The sequence below is a fragment of the Pleurodeles waltl genome, chromosome 11 (assembly GCF_031143425.1).
Source record: "Pleurodeles waltl isolate 20211129_DDA chromosome 11, aPleWal1.hap1.20221129, whole genome shotgun sequence".
NCBI classification, from domain to species: Eukaryota; Metazoa; Chordata; class Amphibia; order Caudata; family Salamandridae; genus Pleurodeles; species Pleurodeles waltl.
Window position 1 is genome coordinate 64,237,812 of NC_090450.1, and position 25,554 is coordinate 64,263,365.

At 47.9% G+C, this 25,554-nt stretch overlaps 1 protein-coding gene across 4 annotated transcripts in view; it reads right to left on the bottom strand.

Moving 5' to 3' along the window:
- The window catches only part of TBL1XR1 (TBL1X/Y related 1), a 411,343-nt gene that overhangs the window by 14,298 nt on the left and 371,491 nt on the right, over positions 1–25,554 (bottom strand). The gene's annotated exons all lie outside the window — the stretch shown is intronic.

The following is a 25,554-nucleotide window of genomic DNA, read 5'->3' on the forward strand; positions in this document are numbered from 1 at the left end:
TAATATTGTTACTCCACTTCAAAAAGCTTTTGTAGGCCAGCCTTTTGATAAGACGAAAAGTTAGCTGACTGCAGGTGTAAAGGGCAGATGAGAAACTCAAAGACGGCAAGGGCTCTTGTAGAATGCAAAGCCAGGACCATTGGTGTAACAATACAAGGCACTCAAATGCTTATGTGAGTGGGTGATGGGTGAGATGCTATAGCCTATGGAAATGCATACATTTATAAATTGGGAGAGCCAGGTTTATTAAATAAAGAAAGCATAAATGCTTTGTATGATTATGGTATTCTCTGCAACATAATGTACTAGGATGGATTATAACAGGGATACTAGATTTACTTTCTGTTCTGTTAGTGGTTTTGATTGGAAGCTAGTTGGATATGTAAAAGTATGTTAGAGCTGGGGATGTGACTATGAGCTGAGTTAGTGTTATGGTGAGCTTAGGGGGACCTAGCACATAATTGCTTAAGTGAGGTGATATTCTTCAATGACATATGCTCATCTGAGCACTAAACAGGACATCTACTTCTGTGCCCCTATTGTATGAATCAGAATTTTAAGCTAACACCACACATCCTGTGCAGAATGCATTTACAGTGGTGGACACTAAGGATGAATGATGGTTGGTTGAAAAGTATGCCCTTTGTCATGTTGTGTGAAATCCAGTGTATCTCCCCGTGCAATTTTGCTGTGTGCATTCTCCCACAGACTGACCACTGACGTAACACCTCTTCTTGGAGGAGTCTCATATGAAGTCAAGCAAAGGATAATAAGGGAATGCATCAAGCCATTATGCCCAGTAGTTTCATTACTGTTCTGTCAGACACGGTCTCCTCTGGTAAAGAACAATATCTGTATCAGTGAACCTAACTTTGACCCAAAGAAGATCCTTTTCTTCAGATATTTTGGGATGAGGATTTCGCTCTGTTTGCTGAAATCCCAATTTCTGCACTGCCTCAATTACTTGATGTATGCTGCACTGTTTCTGCAAGCTCGCCTTTACCAGCGAGCCAACTAGATGTGGGTACACAAGTAAGCCATCACTGCAAGACAATTTGAGAACACTGTTGCTGCTGACATCATTCTAAAATAGTAGAACTTTGACCTGATAATGAGTTGCCTCCCACAAACCTGAGGTATTTCTTATGGTTGCTGTTCTTTAGGATGTGGAAGGAGGTATCCTTGAGCCTTATGGTTGCCATGTAATTGTTCTTCCTCAATAACAAGATGACTGTCTTAAAGATGGCTGTCTTTATTTTGTGGGTCCTGGTGAGCTTGTTGAAGGATCCGGTATTAAAGTCACGTTGTTTGAGAGTGAGAAACTAAAGAGCACTTTCTGGTTCTGTTGCTCTCTAAGCACATCCTACTGCCTCCTTTTGCAAGGGGTCCTTTATTTCCTGTTGTAACAGTCTCATTCATTCTCCTTCACAGTCCCTCCACTTGTTGTCTGCAGCTATTTGATGTAGTTCTATACACTATCCACGAGTTATAATGCTCACCACCCACTTGTGGGATATGATCTACAGTCTGACCACTACAAGTGTGGTGGCTTCCCCCTAAAGAGTAATCTCTTTGCTGTTTCAGACTCTTTTGTGGCCTGGCTCTTTCCTCTCGCTCTACTTTGAGAGGGTTGTTTTCCTTGTATTGGTTATTGCTTCTGCAAACTTGCTCCTTGTGCACCCAACACGACACGGCATACCCACTGTGTGCCATGCCGCACTCACTGCATCTAAATATATGTCACCCCATACAGCAGGCATTGGAGCCCTAAGGCAGAGTGTATTATATCTGATGTGAGGGACATATCTGCATGAGCAGATGAGCCACTGTGAGGTCTAGTTTGATTACTGGATATTGCAAGCGAACAGGGAAGCTATCTAAAGGTATTTACTGGACACTCAACATTACAAGTACCCCAGCTACATAATGGCTTCACTGAACCCTATGGTGTTTGATATCAAACACCTCGTCTTAATAAAACCAGGCTGATACTAACCCTGGATTTAGTAAGACATTTATCTTAGAGGTGCCCCCATGAAACCTACTAGTCCCTTAATGTTTAGCTGACTGACAGTGACCAGCCTGCCACCACATACATGTTCCTGACCCCCTGGAGGTGAGAGACCAGAAAATGAGCGCAGAAGCAATGTCTGCTCTGGAGGAAGGTGTTATCACCTCCTCCCACAGGATAGCTAGTCAATCTGCATACCAAGTCTAGGGACTTCATAGAACCTGCTGCCTTTGGTATGCAACTCCAGCTTCCTCCAGACCTAAAAGTTGCCACCCCCTGCCCTGAGGCCCACTTGGCACTAGGACAGGTGGGAAAATTAGTTGTGCAGTAGCCATGTTTTACTTTGGGTTAGCCACACCCCTATGGTAGACTACCTGACGTGGACACTCAAAGGGTTCCTCCATCTTGATTTTGGTGGAACTAGGAGTTCTGGGACAGGGTTATTCCCACTCCACAGAGGGAGTGGTCATGTAAGGGGTGTAGTTACCTCAAGGGTGGGTAGTCCATTGGCTATTACTCTACACTCCCCTAAATTCCTCTAAATTGAGTATTTAGGTGGACCCCTGAACAGATTTGTCTGACCCAAGAAGAAGAGGTCAAAGAACAGACGAAGAAGCAAGAACTGTGGACAACTAGTGGGCTTTTGGTGTGAAACCCTGCCGGCTTCTGTGTCGACAATCGCAACATTGACCTGTCCTGCAGCTGTGGGAACTCCAAAAGCCTCGGCAGTTCTCCAGCACTTCACCATCCCGTCAGCATCTCCCCTGGAGTAAAGGAACCACTTTCCCTGCTTCCTGCAGGAACCAGCTGTAACGTCTAGCTCACGGTTCTGCTGAAGCAGCAGCCACCCAGGAGGAGGTTACCATGCTCCAAGGGGCCAGTCCAGTCTCCCAAACAAGTGAAGACACACCAGGACCAACCGGAGCCGTCCTGCACCAATAACCTGGAATACCAGAACCCTTGCAGCAGACAAGGCTTAATGAAGTCTGATTCGGATTCCAACATTGCATCTGAAGACTAGCCATTGAAGGACATAAGTATTGTGAAGGATATCATCCAGAGGAGTCCAGCTGTCTTGTTTGGACCCTCTTCTTGCCGGCCCACCAAAGAACAATGGGCACCTTGATGCATGGGCACCAACGACAAACACCTGCTGCACCCAAACTCCACGGCCAGAGTTCACAACATTCAAAGGTGTTCACTTGCACACAGGGCCCCCACCAACCAAGCCCCATAATTGGGAGCTCTCATACTTGTCCCCCCTTTGCAGTCTCTTTCTAGGAACCTTTACCGCATACAATTGTATTTGAGTAAAAGTGTTACTTGCTAAATCATTAAATACAACCGCAACAGTACTTACACCTGATTGGAGGGGGTGCATCTCCAGAGGACTGCGAGTTCGTTCTTTTCCTCACCACGCTGACCACTACCGAATCTGGGGGCAGCTGTTGCGTGATAAATACTAGGTCAGAAGGTGGTGGTTTATACTTCTTTTCAACCGTAGGGATTATGGCCTTTCCTTTAACAGGCTCCTGGAAAATCTGTTGAGCATGTTTGAGCATACCCGGGAGCATGGGTAGGCTTTGGTATGTTGTGTGTGTTGAGGATAACGTATTAAAAAGAAAGTCGTCCTCTAGTGGTTCAGTATGCATGCTCACATTGTGGAAAGCTGCAGCCCTAGACAAAACCTGTGTGTAGGAGGTGCTATCTTCTGGTGGAGAGGGTTTAGACGGATAGTACTCTGGGCTGTTGTCTGACACAGGGTCATCATAAAGATCCCACGGATCAGTGTCCTGATGTGACTGCATAGTGTGTGTGGGTGACTGTGCAGTAGGTGTAGCAGGTGGAGATACAGGTCTTTGAGGAGAATGAGGAGACTGTTCTGGAGAAAACTGGCATGGCAGAGATCGCTCTCTTGGTCCTTAAGCCTTTGGTTGATTAGTGTCCATACGTCCATGGAATGGCAGCTTCTTTTTAAATATGAGGGGAGGTGCTGTTAGGACCTTTCCAGTATCCTTGTGGATCTGTATCCTGGCTTGTCTTTCATCAAATTCCTCCATTTGTTGAAGTTCTTCCTCAAATCTATGGCTTTCTTTAAGCTGTTTAGAAAGTCCATGTTCCTCAGTATATGATGCTCTTTTAGGCTCCGAAGCAGTTTTTATTCAGTACCAAAATGCTCATGGTGATAGTAGGCCTCGGTTCCGAAAGAGTCTTTCGGGGTCTCGACTCGACGATTCTGTGTTGAATTTTTTCGGAGACTGTGTCTCGACTCGAGTCCGAAGACTTCGATGCGGGTGTGGCCTTTTTCGGTGTCGAAGGTGTTACTTGGTCACCGCTTGATTTTTTCCGGGTACAGCCATGGCCTTCCGGCAGTGGCGTCCCCGAGGCCTTTTGTTTGGTCTTGGTCTCGGTTTGGGTCGGGGCAGGCATACTCACACGCTGGCCTGCTGTTGGTGGTCGGTCGACCTCGAATTCGTCCGAATCAGATCCTTGAACGGAGATGGCAGTGTGGATCATCTCCTCTTCTTCCGCGTCGAGGTATTCGGTGCTCTTGGACGCCATTTTTAGCCTTCTCGCCCCTCGGTCCCTCAAGGTCTTCTTGGAACGGAAGGATCTGCAGGCCTCACAAGTATCCTCTCTGTGATCTGGTGACACAAACAGATTACAGACTCAATGTTGATCTGTGCAGGAATACTTTGCGTGGCACCGAGGGCAGAATGGTAACGGACTCCGGTCCATGAGGCTTCAACGCTTTTTGCGGTCGGGCCGACTGGGCCCAGGTTGGGCATGGGTGCCCCGAAGGGCAACCAAAGGTGTGTCTCTGCCGGTACCGAGGTTTCGATGCAAGATGGGGCGCGATCGTGAACAATACCGACGAATTTCGGTGATTTGTCTAAGTTTTCCGACTCGAACAACTGGAGTGAAGAGGAACACGTCTGAACCCAATGGCGGAAAGAAAACAATCTAAGATGGAGTCGATGCCCATGCGCAATGGAGCCGAAAAGGAGGAATCACTTGGTCCCGTGACTCGAAAAGACTTCTTTGGAGAAAAACAACTTGTAACACTCCGAGCCCAAAACTAGATGGCAGGATAATGCATAGCATGTTTATCTGCAGCTACACATGACCTCGAACATATATATCATAGTAACTGATTGCATGTGTGTAGATACACATGCTCTGCATACTCCTGCCATCTAGTTTTGGGTGTGGATGTGTGCAAGTTTTTTTTTCATCAAAGAAGTCTCTCGAGTCACCAGATAAAGTGATTCCTATCTGTGACAAGGAGCATAGGCATCGACTCCATTGTTAGATTTTCTTTCTACCATCTGGATTGGACAAGCTCTGTTTCGTGACCATTTTCTGGCTCCCGTCGATGACCTGTATACCAGTTGGTATTTTCCTTCGCATTCCACCATCATCCTTCGAAAACACAAGAACATCATCACCCGCCGATTCAACACTTTTCAGTCGCAGCCTTCGAGCCTTGTCCATTCTAGCCTTTTCTCATCAAAATCAGTGATACACTGCTAATGGAACGACTACATTTTGATGCTATCCCTGCTGGCACACGAAATACCTACACATCAACCTACATCAAGTTTGTAACCTGTGTATGTTTCCTGACCACAACGAAGAACACTGAGGCCTGTGATCTGTTTGATAGAAGAAAACATTTTGGGAGTGCCGGGTGCGTCGGAAAGAATGCAGCGAAAAGACCTTGAAGAGACACCCCAAATCCTTGGCCAACATGATGACGAACAGAGGAAGAACTGCACCCGGCCTCGGCTGCTGAGGAAGAGGCCCCTTCCATCCAGGACTCCGGCTCAGACTATCAAGTTTGGCCTACAGATGCAGGACCCTCCTTCGAGACAGTATGCAGTGAGTACCCATTTGTTGGAAGCTGGCTCTGTACATACTATACCAAAGTAAGGTATGGTGTGCACAGAGTCCAGTGGATTACCCAGAGGCTTTACAGAGGCTAACGTAGATAATGCTAATGCTCTCTTTTGGGGTAGTGTGGTCGAGCAGTTAGGCTTATCAGAGGGTAGTGAAAAGCATTTGTTGTACACACACACAGTCAAGAAATGAGGTACAAACTCAATGACTAACTCCAGGCCAACTGTTTTGTATACTTTGTTACTTTATTTCTAGAACCAAAAGGATCTTTGTTGATGGTAAGTACACTTGTAAGTTTCTATCAAGCTTATATATCAAATGTACTTTATTTAGGTTTTGCAGGTAAAACAGTTTTCAAGTAACACTTTTAAATTTCAAAAGTACACACAATGAAATTTCTCATGGGAAGCAAAGCAATGCTAGGGGAGGAAAAGTTTTTATGCAATTTACAGGTAAATACTCAGTTACGATCCCAGGCTTCGAGGGGTCAGGATGTCCACAGGTCAAAGTTCAAGTTGACCTCAAAAGCGCACCACCAGCAACACAGGGCCAGAAAGAAAGAGGTTGCAAGTAAGTACCCATGATTTCAGGGCACGGGGGAGGAAGGCTTAGATGTGCACCAGAGTACCAGGGAGCCACAGGTCAGCACCAAACACACACCTTCAGCTGCACAGGGGCAACCGGGTGCAGGATGCAAACACATCAGGGGTACAAAGCTTTTTCAATGGGGGAACCCAGGGGTTTACAAGTAAGCTACAGGCTGGTATCAGGGAGTCAGCTGCAGAAAACCAAAGGCTAGACAAGCAGGAGAGGAGCTTACTGGACAGTCGGTTGGATTCCCCAAGGTCAGGGGGCTGCGGATACAGGGGTACTTTTGGGTGTCTGGAATCAACGTGGGATCCCGTCGCGGTCAGGGGATCCTCTGGATTTAGGCTGCAGGCATCGTCATGTTGGCAAGGAGGGGTAAACCCAGGTTGGACTCAAGGTGGGAAGCGCCTGGTGACATTCTCTTTACCAATGGGACACCTGGACTCTGGCTGTGGGCTTCTGATGCAGAGTCGGCAGGACTCGCTGATCCAGGGAAGCTCTGGAGTCCTTCTGGAAGATTTCTTGCGGACAGGGCCACTGTCCTGATGAGTTCTTGGTCCTCTGGTGGGCAGGCAGTGCTCTGGGGGGTTGTAGAGGTCACTGATCCTGCAGTATGCATAGCCTTTTTGTAGCAGGAGTCTTGAAGCTGCAGAGGGGCCGGTAGGGCAGGGGCCAATTTGTCTGGAGTCTTCATTTCTAGGGTCAGCTCGTCAACCCTTTTTCTTCTTGAGGTCACCAGGAAACTAAACACGGGTGCCCCTAAATACTAGATCTAGGGGCGCTACAGGGGTCACAGGGCAGTAGCCAAAAGCTAATGTACCTGAGGGTGGCTACACCCTTCCTGTGCCCACTCCCTTTGGGAAGGGGGGCACATTCCTATCCTTATTGGCTACTATCCTACAAAGCAAGATGGAGGGCTCTGCAAGGAGGGGGTTACTTCAACTCCGGACACCCTAGAAGTGGTTCAAGCTGAAGTGGTCACTCCTCCTTGTTTTTCCTAATTTTCCGCCGGAGCTGCCGCCAAAAGTGGGGCTTAGGGGCATCTCCACTAATTTGAGTGCCCTGAGACAGTATAACAGGAGGCCTGAGTCTTTGAGGCTCACCGCCAAGTGTTGCGGTTCCTGCGGGGGAGGTGTGAAGCACCTCCACCTACAGCAAGCTTTGTTCTTGACTCCAGAGAGCACAACATCGCTCATCCCACGGGGTCAGAAACTTGTTGGGTAGTGGCAGGCTGGAACAGACTGGTCAGCCTTACACTAAAGGGTTGGGTAAATTAAAGGGGGCATCGCTAAGATCCCCTCTGTGTGCATTTTTCAATAAATCCAACAATGGCATTATCGTGGGTTTATTGATCTGAGAAGTCTAATATCAAACTTCCCACTCTTCAGTGAAGGAACCATGAAGCTGTGGAGTTCATAATGACTAACTCCCAGCCAATGAACTCAATATGGCCAATAGTACGTGGCTGTGTGCCACAGTTGTGCCAATGGTGAAAGAAATGATAGAGTTTAGGGAAAGAACACCGATGCTGGGGCCTGGTTAGCAGGATCCCAGCACACACTCAGTCAAGTTAGCAACAACATCAGGCAAAAAGTGGGGGGGACCATGCAAAAAGGGGCAATTTCCTTCACCCACGCCCCTGTCCAGCCCATTAGGAGACACTGTTTTAACCGAAACAACAACTCAAGTGCCACCAAGGCCAACAGACCATAGTAGGCCATGAACATCTGCTAAGGATGCCCTGCCCCAAGGCTCGGCACCGAAAAAGAAAGTGAAGCTGAAACCTCCTGCTGCGACACCGAGCCGACCAGCCTCATCGCCAAGCCAACCATCTGCCTCATTGGCTCAGAGAACCCCGGCCTCCCTTGCTTTGGATCTGACCACCTCAGCGCGACACCAATATCAAGTTCGGCAACCAAACCTTCCATTTCGGCATCAGATCTGGAACCCATCCTCGAAACCATTAAGGAGAGTCTTGATCAGAAACAGAAAAAAACTACACATACAGCTTCTTACTGTAGGAAAGTACCCTCTTTCTTGGCATGGTTACCCCCATTTCCTGCTTGTTGTCAGAGTGTTCGACTGTATCCACTGGGATCCCGCTAACCAGGACCCCAGTGGTTACGATCTCTCCTTTAAAACTTTTTAACTGTACCTTTTCCTCCCCCCCACATTTGACATACTGGTGCCCCCATGTAAGTCCCTAGTATATGGTACACAGGGCACTGCAGTACCAGGTGATCACCATGGGCTGCAGCATGTAATATGCCACCCATGGGGAGCCCGTGCAAAGTGTTCTGCAGGCCTGCCATTGCATCCTGCGTGAAAGGTTGCATGCACCTTTTTTCCACCATAGGTCGCTGCACCGGGTCACTAAGTCACCCCTATGACAGGCCCTCCTAGCCCAGAGAGCAGGGTACAAGTACCTGTGTGTGAGGACACCCCTGCACTAGTAGAGGGGCCCCCACGAACTCCAGTGTCATTTTCATCGACTTCATGAGTGTAGGGATGCCATTTTACGTGTGTACTGGAAATAGGTCACTACCTATGTTCCGCTATATAATGGTAACTCTGAACCTAGGCACGTTTGGTATCAAACATGTCAGAATCACACCCCAATACTGTTTCCAGTATTGGAAGTATGATTCAATGCACTCTAGAGGACCCCCACCATTGCTACCACCAGTCTTCTAGGGTTTTCCAGGCAGCCCAAGCTGCAGTCACCCCTAAGACATGTTTCTGCCCTCCTGATGCTTGATCTGATCAAGCTCAGGAAGGCAGAACAAAGGATTTCCTTTGGGAGAGGGAGGTAACACCCTCTCCCTTTGGAAATAGGTTTGACTGGCTTAGGAGGAGTAGACTCCCTAAGCCACTTGTATGCTGTGAAGGGCACATTTGGTGCCCTTTGTGCATAAACCAGTCCACACCGGTTCAGGGACCCCCAGTCCCTGCTCTGGTGTGAAACTGGACAATGGAAAGGGGAGTGATCACTACCCTGTCCATCACCACCCCAGGGGTTGTGCCCAGAGGTCCTCCAGAGGGTACTTGGTTTCTGCCATCTTGAATCCAAGGTTGGCAGGAACCTCTGGGAGCACTTGAGTGGCCATACAGGGGACATCAGAGCCTCCACCTGGTAGGTGGTCACCTGGCTAGGTGACCAATCCCCATTCCAGGGCTATTTAGGGTCTCTCTCTTGGGTGGGTCCTCAGATTCGGCTTGCAAGAAGCCTTTACTTCTAGCCACAGGAACTGCGACTGGACCCTCCAAGAACTGACAATCTGCATCCACAAAGAAGACTTTTCTTGCAACATTGCTTTCACAGCTCCTTCCAGATTCTGCAACATTTCCCCGCTTGATGGCGGCAAGTCTCCAGTCTGCACGAGAAGGAAGAAGGAATCTCCCTTGGAGTGAAGGAGTCACTCCCCTGCATTCGCAGACACCTACTGCAACGACTGGCTGCATGGATCTCATCTTTAGCTGCGTGGAACCTGCATCACAGGTAGTGGTCCGGAGTAGTCCTCTGTCCTCTCTGCAAGCTCTCCAACTTTGGTGGAGGTACGCCCTTACCTTTCCATGCATGACAGCACCCCCTGACACTGCGTCTCTTTTTCAGCTGCCAAGGCTTGCTAGCATCTCCTCCAAGTGAACATCAGGCTACATGCAGCTCCAGCCCTCAGCACTGCTTCCTGCGACGCACATCCCTCTGTGTGATGCTCCTGCGGTGTGGGACCCTTCTGTGTGCTGCGTGGGCTCCTTCTGCAACTTGTGTCCCCATCCTGTGGGATCTGCCTTTGCTCCCGTGTTTTTTTTTGTGTCGCTGAGGGTTCCCCTCTGAGTACCCCCCCCCCCCCTCCTGGGATGAGTCTACCTGGGCCTTGCTGGTCCCTGGAAGTACCACTTTCCGCCAACCGCAATATTTGCCTTTGCCAAGGCTTGTTTGTGGAATTCCTGCACCAACATCTGTCTGCAATATTCCTTCCAGTGTGGGACATCTTCTGCATCCCTCAGGAACTCTTCTCCAGCTCCAGGGCAGTAGTGCAGACCTTCTCTTCATCACCAATGACAAACTCCTGAAAGTACAGCTGGTTGGGTAGTAGCTCCTACTCCACTGTGACTCCACTGTGACTCTTGGACATGGTCCCCTCTCTCTACAGGGCTTCCTTTCCAGGAATCCACTCTGCTGGTTTCTTGCAGTCTTGCCTGGGTGTCTCCTTTTCTTCTCCTTCCTTTTGGGTGATTTGGGGAAATTCCATTGATTTACTCCTGCTTTTCTGGTTGCTGGGGGGTACTGTGTTATTTACCTCTGTGGTTTTCTTGTACTTCCAGCCCCCGTCTACACATTACACTTATCTGGGATGGGGGGGGCCTGTGTTTGCATTCCATTTTTTTAGTATATGGTTTGGGCTCCCCCAGGGGTCACTATTGTTTATCTGCATTTGCACTGTTTTCTAACCTTTTTTATGCCTATTGCTGTTTACTAGTGTATATAATTAGTGTATTACTTACCTCATACTGGAGGGTTGCCCTTCTAGTACCTTGTGGTATTGTGTGACCAAAAATAAATTACCTTTGCTTTTGGACAAGAAAATTAGTTACTTACCTGTAACTGTGGTCCTCCAGTATTGGTATCTTTCATAGATTCACAAGCTTGGATCATCCCCGTCGTCGAGGTGGGAGCCTCACTGTAACTTCAAATACATATAGCAATAAGTGTTACACACTAGGCCCTAATGGCCCAAATACGCACTTTTATAGTCTATCCATGTTCTTTTATAAAAAGGAACAAAACTTGAGCCACAGCCAATCAGGCGTCAACACCCTCCAGAATACTCCCAAAAGAGGGTGTTTCCCTCAGATTTTCTAGTACAAGTGTGAAGTAGAATGTTCATCTATAAGGGGCGCCTCTGAGGGGAGGAGGGTGGGTCGGATGTGAATCTATGAAAGATACCAATACTGGAGAACCACAGTTACAGGTAAGTAACTAATTTTCTTCTCCAGTATTGGATTAGAGTAGTGAGCAGTGATATTGTCTAACTAGGTACTAGCTGTATTATCATAACAATAATAATAATAACAATAATAGGAGTAGCCCTACTCCGAGTCACTATTCGATAGCAATATACCAATGTTCACAGGAAGATAACAATAGGCACAATAACCATAACCATCAGCATCACAATAAGTATCAATCTAGCTACAACAATAATAACCACAATAATCATTAAAAGTAGAAAAGTTAACCTTGACCCGATTAAGGAAACGTAATTCACATACCTTTTTCATGGAAGGTGGGAGGGCCAGAGAGGCTCTCCTTAACGGAATAAATGCCTCATCACTGCTTGCCCCACCGCTGCCTCCATGTTGATTCGTCTCTCAGACAGTAGTGCCTTGTGAAAGTATGTTGGCAGGACCATATGCTGCTCTCCAAAATGTGCTGCAAGGGCACTCCCGCGAAGAGTGCTGCCGACGTGGCTACCTCCCTTGTAGAGTGGGCTCTCATCTTGTTGTAGAGCGATTTACCGTCTTGAGCATGACAGAATTGGATTGCCAGGCCGATCCACCTGGCAATAGTCTATTTGGACACTGGGAAGCTCCTCCTCGCATCCCCAAAGGCCACAAATAACTGGTCTGATTTGCGGATGTTCCGTGTTTTTTGAAGGTGAAATTTCAAACATCTCTTAATATCCAACGAGTGCAACGCTTTTTCTGGTACCGTCTGCGGGTTAGAAAAAAGGTTTTCAAAATGACTGGTACATTCAAATGGAAACTTGAGGGCACTTTCGGGATATATTTAGGATTTGTCCTAAGAATTACGCCAGTGGTGGTGAATTGAAGAAAAGGCTCTTTGATGGTGAAGGCCTGTATGTCACTCTCTTAGCCGAAGTAAGAGCCAGCAAGAACGCCGTTTTCCATGAGGGGAATTTCAGTCCCGCCCTGTGGTTTGGCTCAAAAGGGGGTTTCATGAGTTGCCCCAACACCACATTTAGGGACTATAACGGTGGAGGTTTACGCACCGGTGGAAAAGCTCAAAACAGACCTCTAAGAAATTGTTTCACAATCCCGGTAGAATATAACGAGGCAGTGTTTTGAGATCGGTGTTTCCTTGAAATTGCTGCCATGTGCACTTGGATGGAGGAATACGAGAGACCAGAATTTGCCAAGTGCAACAAATACGGAAGTACTTGTTCCGGAAGTGAAGAGATAGGATGGATTTCTTCCACGGCACACCACACAAAAAAACGCTTCCATTTCAGCCTGTAAGTCTTATTGGTGGGTCCACCCTGGCCTTGGCTAGGATTGCCCTACATTCTGATGAGATGTCTAAAGTGGAGTATTCATTGAATTCAGGAGCCAGGCCGCCAAGTGTAGAGATGATTGATCCGGATGCCTGACCTGGCCCTGGTGCATTGTCAACAGGGTTGGCGTCCGTCTGATTAGCACATGTGGCTGTTCCGAGAACACGAGGATTTCCGTTAACCACACCTGCCTGGGCCACCTGGGTGCTATTAGTAGACGGCAACATCCTTCTGTCTTCATCTTGCTGATGACCCTCGTTATCAGTGGGATCAGAGGAAAAGCATAGGCATAGACCCCTGACCATCTAATCAAAAACGCATTCCCCCACGACCCTTTTCGGGGAAGCCAGCTTGCATAATGAGGGCATTTCTTGTTCTCGTATGTGGCAAACAGACTGAGATTTGGTCTGCCCCATATCCGTAAGAGTTGGTCGAGAACCTCGTCGTCTAGTTCCCATTCATGGTACGGGATAATCGTCCTGCTCAGGGTGTCCTCTAGAATGTTGGTCTGTCCTGGCACGTGCTCCGCCCTCGGAGAAATGTTGTTTGCTATGTCCCATTTCAGAGACCTTGTGCCACCCTGCTTGCTTAGATAAAACATGCTCGTAGTATTGTCCGTCCTGATCAAAACATCCAAGTTTTGCAGCCTTGGTAAAAAGGCCTTTAGAGCCAAATCTATTGCCTTGAGCTCCAGCTGGTTTATGTGGAGTTGTTTGTCCTTTCGAGTCCAGGACCCACTTATTTGCAGATCTTGAAGGTGGGCACCCCAACCCTCGAGGGATGCATCCGTTGTCATTATGTAGCGGGGTACCTGAGGAAGAAACGTGAGACTGCTGGGCATGTTGGCCGGTGTCGCCCACCAAGACATGGCGGCCCGCATTGCCGATGTGATGAGAATTTTGTCCTCGAAAGAGCCCTGTACCTGAAGCCACTGAGCATCCAATTGCTCCTGTAGGGGTCGCAGACGTAGTCTGCAATTTGGGATCAGGGGAATGCATGACGAGATCATTCCCAATAATGACTTGTAAGTTCGAACTTAAACCTTTTGTCGAGAGTTTGTTGGCCAAGCTGGACAGCTTTTGTTTTCTTTCATGAGACGGGTATGCCTTGCTTCGTAGTGTCTAGTACTGCTCTCAAGAAATTCAGTTTCTGTGTGGGGCGAATGTGTGACTTGTGGTAATTGATGGTAAGCCCGAAATCCTCGAACAACTGGAGGCAGGCAGTTGTGTGGCGTACCACCTGAGGTCTTGAGGATGCCTTGATGAGCCAGTCATCGAGATAGGGAAAAACCTGCATGCCCATCTGCCAACATCTTTGTAAAAATTCTGGGGGCTGATTTCAAACTGAAGGGAAGGACACAAAACTGCAGATGCATACCAGCTACCCTGAACCTGAGGAATTTGCAATGGTTTTGATGTAATGGGATGTGAAGATGCGCATCCTGGAGGTCTAGGGATGTCATGTGATCTCCTGGATTTAAGAGGCGCAAGATGCCCTGCAGTGTTACTATCCTGAACGACTGCTTCTTCAGGAACTTGTTTACTTATCTTAAGTCCTGAAGGTTTCTTTACCAGAAAGAAGCGTGAATAGAATCCCCTGTTCCTGTGAAGAGTTGGGACCAGTTCTATTGCCCCTTTGCGTAGCATCACATACACTTCCTTGAGGAGTTGTTTTAATCGAAGAGTCAGCGGGCCTGACGTAGGGATATTTGGTGATCTCTGAACAAACTCCAGAGTATGCCCCTTGGCCACTATATTCAGCACCACCTGTCAGATGTTATGCTTGACCATCGAAGGAAGTGAGAAGTGATGCGACCCCCAATTCTCAAGCCCCGGGTAGTGTTGGAAGCTGGTATGACCGTCCGGTCATTGTTTTCTGACGGTATATCTTCCACGGGCAGAAGATCTTCCCTTTGCGGGTGTCTATAAGCAGCAGTAGGTCGCAACCGATAATGCTGCTGTTGCTGACTGTATTGATGTCAGGGTCCTGCTGGAGAGGACTGGTACTGCGGTCTATACTGCTGGAAACCACCCTGAAAGGAGTAACTTCCTCTACCCCTCGCACCTTGAAAAGGGATTTCGATGTGTCCGTATCGGTCATGATGGCTTGCAGCATGTCATCCACATGCTTCCCAAAGAGGCTTTCCCCATCAAACGCCATGTCCAGAATTCTGCTCTGAACCTTGGGGCGGAAGGAAGTAGACCAGCCACCCCTGTCTACGCAAGACCGCTGCACCTGCCAGCTGCCGGAAACCTGTCAATGAAATGTCGGTTGCGCAATCGATGATCTCAGCTGCAATCCACTCACCCTCCTGTAACACCTTCTTTGCCTCCAACTTGGCATCCTCAGGCAAGAGGTCGCAATAAGCAGACATGTCTGCCCACATCTGGCGATCATACCTGCCCAAGATGGCTAACGAGTTAGCCGCTTTCACTGTGATCGCCGCCACTGAGGAAAATTTCTTCCCAATATTGTCCAAATGCCATCCATCCCTGTCTGGAGGCGATGTAATTGGTGCAGAAGGGTTCTTTGAGCGACATTGCGCCATCTGAAATATTACAGAATCAGGTTTCGGTGGGGACACTAAGCAGGCCGGAGTGTTATCAGGGGCTTTATACTTCTTTCCCAGCAGTGAAATCTGGGAAGGCACTGTTGCCAGATTTTTCATCTTCTTCAACCCCCCTGTCAAAGAAAATACACTATAGGAATAGCCCGAACCGATCTCCTTGAAGGCTCTTTAAAGTCAGATAAGAAACAATCAGTTTCCTGGGAGATAATGGGTAGGTCAAATCTTTTGGCCACCCTTTCCATCAAATTATGGAAGCTCCCTCTGTCCTCAGGGGGTGAATCAACTGGCCCTGCTGGTGGTGGTGACGGTGTAGGGATGAGGTATTCATCCCACTCGCTAGGAGCTGCCTCCATTATCTCACCTTCTTCCCTCTCATCATCAATAGAGATATGATCATCCTGGAGTTGGTGACCATATGCTTCTATGTGGCGTTCCCAGGTGACTGGTCACAGGGGTTTGCTGAGGCATCTGCGGGTTGTAGGGCCTGGATGGAGTCGCCGGCATCGATGGTGGAAACCTTCGATAATAATCTTTCAACATACCCGGGAGGTCTGACACTTCGGATCTAGGTATGGAAAAGGAAGCCTCATCTCCACTGCAGGGTATGATGGATCTTGTTGGAGTGCAGCCGAGGAATAGGTGGGCTGTTCCTGCCCTTCATCCTCCTCATCCAGGTCCTGGCATTTTACATGTAGTTGCAACAGACTACTGGCTGAACCAAACATTCCCCCCTCCTGAGAATAAATGTCGTCATCATCTGGGAGATGCTGAGGAAAGTACGGCAACACCTTGCTTGGGGCGGTATGCCTCGGAAGAATTGGCAAAGTTTTTTCCCCTTAGGGTGATAAAAGAAAGAGGGAGGAATCTTGCAGAGTCCTGTTGCACCATAAAATCTCCTGAAGCTGGTGCCGTCGTCGACGGTTGCGCCGACGAAACCTCTAATACCCTCGTCGACAGTTCTGCCGATGACGATGTCCTCATCGATGGAGTTTTCGCCTATGGTTGTTCCCCTGTCGACAGTCTCCTCGTTGACGGTTCTCTTGTTGACGGTGCAGTTGTCGCTGGTGTGCTCGTCGACGGTGGCACTCCCGTCGACTAAACACCTGACGAGGACGACGAAGAAGGCTTGCGCCGACAAAACCTCTAATATCCTCTTCAACAGTTCTGCTGATGACGATGTACTCGTTGGTGGATTTTTCGCCTACGGTTGTTCCCCTGACGACGGTTCTCTTGTCGAACGTGCCATCGTTGCTGGTATGCCTTTTTAGAGATCCTGGTGGTGATGGTCGTCGTTGATGAAAGCGGCGACGACGTAACGATCATAGGGGACACCGCTGTAGTAAACGTCAATATTACCGCCGTTGCAGTGACGGTCGACGGGCCTTTTTTGGCAGCATCTTAGGAGAATGTTACCGGGTCCTTTTGTGGCGACAGCACTTCTTGGAGGTGCCTTTTTTGCCCCCCACAGGTGTAGTAGGCTCTGAGCGAATCTTTTTTAAGAGTCTTAAGTGGATCTGATCCAGAGGTAGCACTCTCCTGGCACTTATGCTTCTCCACAGAGGAATATTTTGTCTTTTTAGCCACCTTTCTTGGAGGCACCGTAGGCAGTTTTCCCTTCTCTCCAGGTCTCTTTAAGGAGTGAGAAGTGTGAGATGAGGCTTCACACTCCTCTGAAGATGGATTTTCCATGGCTTTCTGCTTTTGTAGCCACAAAAAAAGCCTAGCCTCACTGTCTTTGAGGGTTTTGTGACTGAAGGTGCAACAGATCTTACAGTCTCTCACCTTGTGATCTGGATACAGGCAGTAGATGCATTTCTTGTGCGGATCATCAATATGCAGTCTTTTCTTCCCACAACTGCCACAATCACTGAAAATACCTTTCTTAGTCTATTGGGACATATTGTCCACTGCAAAGCTGGGTTGTCTGAGAGAAAATAATCCTTTCAGAAGAATAAACTGAGCAGAGCTCAGGGAGACTCACACGGCGTGCGGTAGAAAATCTGAGAGAAACAGCCTCTGTTAGGAGTATTCTAGAGGGTGTTGACGCCTGACTGGCTGTGGCTCAAGTTTGGTTCCTTTTGTTTTTAGAAAAGAACATGGATAGGCTATGAAAGGGCCTATTTGGGCCATTAGGGCCTAGTGTGTAACACTTACTGCTATATGTATTTGAAGTTACAGCAAGGCTCCAACCTCGACGACAGGGATGATTCAAGCATGTGAATCTATTAAAGATCCAATACTGGAGATCTGAGTGTTTTCTTTCATGTGTGTAAGTGATGTGTGACTACAGTGGTTTTGCATGAGCTTTGCAGGTCTCCTAGATAAGCCTTGGCTGCTCATCCACAGCTACCTCTAGAGAGCTTGGCTTCTAGACACTGCCTACACGTCACTAAGAGGGGATAACTGCACCTGGTATAAGGTGTAAGTACCTTAGGTACCCACCACACACCAGGCCAGCTTCCTAAACTTACTGGTCAGATTTTGGCTAAAGCAGTGCAGCCGATGCCCACTCCATCAAATCGCCAGATTTCCTTTGAGAAGGCTATTGACTTACCTTTGCCCTCTAAGAGAAAGGAGGACAATGCAACCAGTCCTCTACTGCATCCTCTTGACTCAGCCGATAGGTGCCAGGCGTATCAATACAAGCATACTGCTACGAAGGCATCCTTGGCTAAACATCTGGCTTTAAGCCAGAGGTACAGCAGCTGCTTCTGAATGTTCCTTTTGACCAGAAACACCTGTTTGGTCCCCAGGTGGACCAAACATACGAAAAGATGAAGGACACAGAGGTTGCTAAATCGATGGCAGCGCTTCAAATCCCCACTCGTCGTGGTTCCTTTCAGCATCCACATAAAACAGGGCACCACAACTACACCATCAGAAACCTCTACCTCGTCATATATGCAACAGCATCAGACCTCCCCTTCAAGGGGATATTAGAGGCACATCCAGAGGAAATAATTCCAAAGGTCGTGGAAAGGGTGCCTCCCCTTGCACCACTCCCTCCACCTCCAAACAGTGACTTTCCTCATTCCCATTTCACACCTGTTGGGGGACGATTACAACATTTTTCACACCTAGAAAATCATAAAAGATCACTCAGTGTTGGATTTTATCTAATATGGTTATTGTCTGGAGCTCATCAAAACACCTCCAAACATGCCATCTTGCAAACACAAACACTCCTTAGAGCATCAACCCTTGCTCACACACAAAGCACAGCCTCTCTTGCTTAAAGGAGCTATAGAACCTGTCCCTCTTCAACAGCAAGGCTCAGGAGTGTACTCCCTATACATTCTAATCCCCAAAAAAGACGAATCACTTCTGCCTTTTTTTTAGAACTCAGTCTGTTAAATTGTTAATACCCTATCAGAGCATTTCCATATGGTAACTCTACAGGATGTGACCGTATGTTACAATAGGGCAACTTTATGTCTACTCATCCAAACCCATTCAGCTCACTACAAATATCTCAGATTCATAATAGCAGGAACACATTACCAGTTCAAGCGCTCTCATTTGGAATCACAACTGCATCCCGTATGTTCACTAAATGTCTAATGGTAGTCTCAGCACATCTGCGCAGACAAATTATCCATTTCCTCACATATCTATATGACTGGGCCATCAAAGTCAGTAAGCTTCTGTTATATCTACAACACACTGAGTCCACTCTACACCTTCTCCATCAACTGGGGTTTATTATCGACATACAAAGGTCGCACCTTCATCCTTCACAGATTCAACCATATTCAGTGGCTGTTTTCAACAAACAACTGGGATTAGCCTACCCAAATGCAGCCAGGATTCAGAACATCACAGCACTGCTAAAATAGTTTCACCCCAATCAGCACAACAGTCAAAACCGTTCAACAACTCTTAGGCATGATGGCATCTTGTATTGCAATAGTACCCATGCAAGACTAGATATGCACCTGCTGCAGGAATGTCTGGCGAGCCAATGGTCTCCGTCTCACAGGGTCAACTACAAGTTATAGTGTTGGTAGACAGCCACTCATATCACTCTCTGCAGTGGTGGAACTCACAAAATCTGTCAAAGGGGCAGCAGTTTCTTGATCCTGTTCATTCTCACAGGGGACGGGTTATTCATGGGATGGGGTGCTCACCTACAGGATCCCACAGTTCAAGTTCTCTGGGACATCAAACTCCAGAGTCTCCACCATCAACTACCTTGAGCTTCAAACTGTTCACCTAGCATTGAAAGCCTTCATAACTCACCTCATGGGCAAGGTTGTCCTGGACCCAGGGGACAACATGAAAGCTTTGTTTTATCTGCAGGGGGGGGGGATCGTCACAACATTCACCTGCTAGCGGAACACCTCCCAGGTACAGACAAGAACTTAGTTGACCTTAGCAGCATGCGGCAACAAGTCCGTAATTGGGAACTCGTACCCTGATTGGCAATTGTGGCATGACTTCCTGCAAGGTTATCATTTTGAAATGTAGTGTTTTGATAAATCTGTTTATAAACCTCAGGTCTGGAATCAGCTGGAGTGATCCATCTACCTTTGGAAAATAAGTTGAGTAGTATCCGTTAATGATTGCAAATTTTGGAAGTAGTTCTAGTGCATTCTTTTCCAATAACTCTTCTACCTATTTGAGTAGTCTGGATGTCTCCTCTTTTGAAAGAACCTTTCTCTTGGGTCGCATGGATAGAAGAGTTTTGATGGGTTGATGCAATATCTGTATTGTGTTATGTTTAGAATCCATTTGTCTGATGTGATCTTCCTCCACTCCTGAAGAAAGTTTTGTATTCTTCCTCCTACTGGTGTTGTGGCGGGTAGGGGAAGTTTCTTTTTTTTTTTTTTTACACTAGCCCTGGCTGTGTTTGTGAGCCTTTTCGGACTGTTGGTAAGTCACGTATTTGAAGGTATTGAACCTCCCCCTTTTGTGGTAGTCCTCTTCTGCGTGTTCAGCTCCAAACAAACTGTGTTCCCTGTTGGTACTGCTAACTCTGCTGAGGATGGGTTGTTTGACTGCTTCCATGGTATATTTGGTAGAAAGTGTCTGATTGTAAGCTACTCCTTGCTGCGGGTCTTTGTAAAGTATTGTCCCCCTTTGCATACTCCACTCTGAACTGGAGTGCTCCCATTGACTTGGCAGTCTCATTATCCTTTTTCAGCTGATTTAAGAGTTTTGTCGACTGCACTCCCAAACAGCTGCTCGCCAGTAAATGGGGCATCAAGAAGTTCTACTTGTACTGCTGGTTTGGAACAGGAAATTCAGAAGCTAGGGGTGGCTGCGTAGTGTGATGGCTCATTTGCCTGCTGGCAGGCTATTTTCTTGCCCTCTTCCACCAGGTGTGATGCTTGTTTACGGTATTGTTCCGGTAGATGTTTCAACAAATCTGCAATCTCCTTTCAGTTTTGGTAGGCACAACAATTTAGGAGGATGTAAGAATTTGCAATGTGGGACAAATTTGCTATGCTTCACTCAAATTTTTGACCAATGAGGATCCTTCTCTTGCTCTCTCGGTCTGCAAGTGGACCAGAAGTTGATATGATGTTGGCTTTTTTGCTGGCAGTAGCTGTAATAATCGATTCAGCTGGCACAGAACATATTATGTAGGCTGGATCTTTTCAAGCAAACTTATATTTCTTCTCTGCCCTTGAAGTGACCGCTCGGCATGTGGCTGGTCCTTCAAAGGCCTCCCTTCCCTGGTCTAACACAGTAGTGAGCTTGGGCGGGGGGACACATTCTCCACAATTATCACACCTATCCCAGGTGATTTTGTGTTGTGCAATACGTCACAACATTCACCTGCTATGGTGAATACCTCCCAGGAACAGACAACAACTTTGCCGACCTTATCAGCAGGATGTGGCAACAAGTCCACAAGTGGGAACTCCACCCCGATTTGTTATTGTGGCATGATGTAGGAAGTTGGCTCTGTATGCACTATTTCAAAGTAAGGAATAGTATGCACAGAGTCCAAGGGTTGCCCTTAGAGGTAAGATAGTGGCAAAAAGAGATAATACTAATGCTCTATTTTGTGGTAGTGTGGTCGAGCCAGTGCAGGCTTTGTTACTGGCCTCAGAGTGACAAAGGCACTCTTCCCCATGGGGCCAGCAACATGTCTCGGTTGTGGCGGGCTGCTGGAACCAGTCAGCCTACACAGATAGTCGGTTAAGGTTTCAGGGGGCACCTCTAAGGTGCCCTCTGGGGTGTATTTTACAATAAAATGTACACTGGTATCAGTGTGCATTTATTGTGCTGAGAAGTTTGATACCAAACTTCCCAGTTTTCAGTGTAGCCATTATGGTGCTGTGGAGTTCGTGTAAAACAGACTCCCAGACCATATACTCTTATGGCTACCCTGCACTTACAATGTCTAAGGTTTTGCTTAGACACTGTAGGGGCACAGTGCTCATGCACTGGTGCCCTCACCTATGGTATAGTGCACCCTGCCTTAGGGCTGTAAGGCCTGCTAGAGGGGTGACTTATCTATACCTGCATAGGCAGTGAGAGGCTGGCATGGCACCCTGAGGGGAGTGCCATGTCGACTTACTCGTTTTGTTCTCACCAGCACACACAAGCTGGCAAGCAGTGTGTCTGTGCTGAGTGAGGGGTCTCCAGGGTGGCATAAGTTATGCTACAGCCCTTAGAGACCTTCCTTGGCATCAGGGCCCTTGGTACCAGGGGTACCATTTACAAGGGACTTATCTGGATGCCAGGGTGTGCCAATTGTGGATACAAAAGTACAGGTTAGGGAAAGAACACTGGTGCTGGGGCCCTGGTTAGCAGGCCTCAGCACACTTTCAATTCAAAACATAGCATCAGCAAAGGCAAAAAGTCAGGGGGTAACCATGCCAAGGAGGCATTTCCTTACACAACCCCCCCCCCCCCCCCCAAACGAAAGAGGATGAGACTAACCTTTCCCAAGAGAGTCTTCATTTTCTAAGTGGAAGAACCTGAAAAGGCCATCTGCATTGGCATGGGCAGTCCCAGGTCTGTGTTCCACTATAAAGTCCATTCCCTGAAGGGAGATGGACCACCTCAACAGTTTTGGATTTTCACCTTTCATTTGCATCAGCCATCTGAGAGGTCTGTGGTCGGTTTGAACTACAAAGTGAGTACCAAAGAGGTATGGTCTCAGCTTCTTCAGGAACCAAACCACAGCAAAGGCCTCCCTCTCAATGGCACTCCAACGCTGCTCCCTGGGGAGTAACCTCCTGCTAATGAAAGCAACAGGCTGGTCAAGGCCATCATCATTTGTTTGGGACAAAACTGCCCCTATCCCATGTTCAGAGGCATCTGTTTGCACAATGAATTGCTTGGAGTAATCTGGAGCTTTTAGAACTGGTGCTGTGCACATAGCTTGTTTCAGGGTGTCAAAGGCCTGTTGGCATTCTACAGTCCAGTTTACTTTCTTGGGCATTTTCTTGGAGGTGAGTTCTGTGAGGGCTGTCACAATGGATCCATATCCCTTCACAAACCTCCTATAGCACCCAGTCAAGCCAAGGAATGCCCTGACTTGAGTCTGGGTTTTTGGAGCTGCCCAGTCCAGAATAGTCTGGATCTTAGGCTGGAGTGGCTGAACTTGGCCTCCACCTACAAGGTGTCCCAAGTAAACCACAGTTCCCTGCCCTATCTGGCATTTGGATGCCTTGATAGAGGCCTGCTGATTGCAGAGCCTTCAAAACCTTCTTCAGGTGGACCAAGTGATCCTGCCAGTTGGAGCTAAAGACAGCAATATCATCAAGATAAGCTGCACTAAAGGACTCCAACCCAGCAAGGACTTGATTCACCAACCTTTGGAAGGTGGCAGGGGCATTCTTTAAACCAAAGGGCATAACAGTAAACTGATAATGCCCATCAGGTGTGGAGAATGCTGTTTTCTCTTTTGCTCCAGGTGCCATTTTTATTTGCCAGTACCCTGCTGTTAAGTCAAAGGTACTTAAGAATTTGGCAGCACCTAATTTGTCAATCAGCTCGTCAGCTCTAGGAATGGGATGGGCATCTGTCTTGGTGACAGAATTAAGACCTCTGTAGTCCACACAAAACCTCATCTCTCTCTTTCCATCTTTGGTGTGAGGTTTGGGGGACTAAGACCACTGGGCTAGCCCAGGGGCTGTCAGAGTGCTCAATTACTCCCAATTCCAGTATCTTGTGGACTTCCACCTTGATGCTTTCCTTAACTTGATCAGACTGTTTGAAGATTTTGTTTTTGACAGGCATGCTGTCTCCTGTGTCCACATCATGGGTACACAGCTGTGTCTGACCAGGGGTTAAGGAAGAGAGCTCAGCAAACTGTTGCAGGACCTTCCTACAATCAGATTGCTGTTGGCCAGAGAGGGTGTCTGAATAGATCACTCCATCCACTGAGCCATCTTTAGGGTCTGATGAGAGGAGATCAGGGAGAGGCTCACTCTCAGCTTCCTGGTCCTCATCTGTTACCATCAACAGATTCACATCAGCCCTATCATGGAAGAGTTTTAGGCGGTTTACATGGATCACCCTCTTGGGGCTCCTGCTTGTGCCTAGGTCCACCAGGTAGGTGACCGGACTCTTCTTTTCCAGGATTGGGTAAGGGCCACTCCATCTGTCCTGAAGTGCCCTGGGAGCCACAGGCTCCAAAACCCAGACTTTCTGCCCTGGTTGAAATTCAACCATTGCAGCCTTTTGGTCACACCAAAACTTCTGGAGCTGTTGGCTGGCCTCAAGGTTTTTACTTGCCTTTTCCATGTACTCTGCCATTCTTGAGCGAAGGCCAAGTACATAGTCCACTATGTCTTGTTTAGGCTCATGAAGAGGTCTCTCCCAGCCTTCTTTAACAAGAGCAAGTGGTCCCCTTACAGGGTGGCCAAACAGAAGTTCACAGGGTGAGAACCCTACTCCCTTCTGAGGCACCTCTCTGTAAGCGAAAAGCAGACATGGCAGGAGGACATCCCATCTCCTTTTGAGTTTTTCTGGGAGCCCCATGATCATGCCCTTTAATGTCTTGTTGAATCTCTCAACAAGGCCATTAGTTTGTGGATGATATGGTGTAGTGAATTTATAAGTCACTCCACACTCATTCCACATGTGTTTCAGGTATGCTGACATGAAGTTGGTACCTCGGTCAGACACCACCTCCTTAGGGAAGCCCACTCTGGTAAAGACACCAATGAGGGCCTTGGCTACTGCAGGGGCAGTAGTCGACCTAAGGGGAATAGCTTCAGGATACCTAGTAGCATGATCCACTACTACTAGGATGTACATATTTCCTGAGGCTGTGGGAGGTTCAAGTGGACCCACTATGTCCACACCCACTCTTTCAAAGGGGACCCCCACCACTGGAAGTGGAATGAGGGGGGCCTTTGGATGTCCACCTGTCTTACCACTGGCTTGACAGGTGGTACAGGAGATGCAAAACTCCTTAACCTTCTGGGACATGTTGGGCCAGTAGAAGTGGTTGACTAACCTCTCCCACGTCTTGGTTTGTCCCAAATGCCCAGCAAGGGGAATATCATGGGCTAAGGTCAGAATAAACTCTCTGAACGCCTGAGGCACTACCACTCTCCTAGTGGCACCAGGTTTGGGATCTCTTGCCTCAGTGTACAGGAGTCCATCTTCCCAATAGACCCTATGTGTTCCAGTTTTCTTGCCTTTGGACTCTTCAGCAGCTTGCTGCCTAAGGCCTTCAAGAGAGGGGCAGGTTTCTTGCCCCTTACACAACTCTTCCCTTGAGGGTCCCCCTGGGCCCAAGAGCTCAACCTGGTAAGGTTCCAGCTCCATAGGCTCAGTTCCCTCAGAGGGCAGAACTTCTTCCTGAGAAGAGAGGCTCTCTTTTTCTTGTTGTGTTGCAGCTGGTTTCCCAGCTGACTTTCCTTTTCTCTTGGTAGGCTGGGCCTTTCTTCCAGACTCCAGCTCTACTTTTTCACCCTGTGCCTTGCACTGTGCCCTTGTCTTGACACACACCAGTTCCGGGATACCCAGCATGGCTGCATGGGTTTTTAGTTCTACCTCAGCCCATGCTGAGGACTCCAGGTCATTTCCAAGCAAACAGTCTACTGGGATATTTGAGGAGACCACCACCTGTTTCAGGCCATTGACCCCTCCCCATTCTAAAGTTACCATTGGCATGGGATGTACTTTAGTTTGATTGTCAGCATTAGTGACTGGATAGGTTTGTCCAGTCAGGTATTGGCCAGGGGAAACCAGTTTCTCTGTCACCATAGTGACACTGG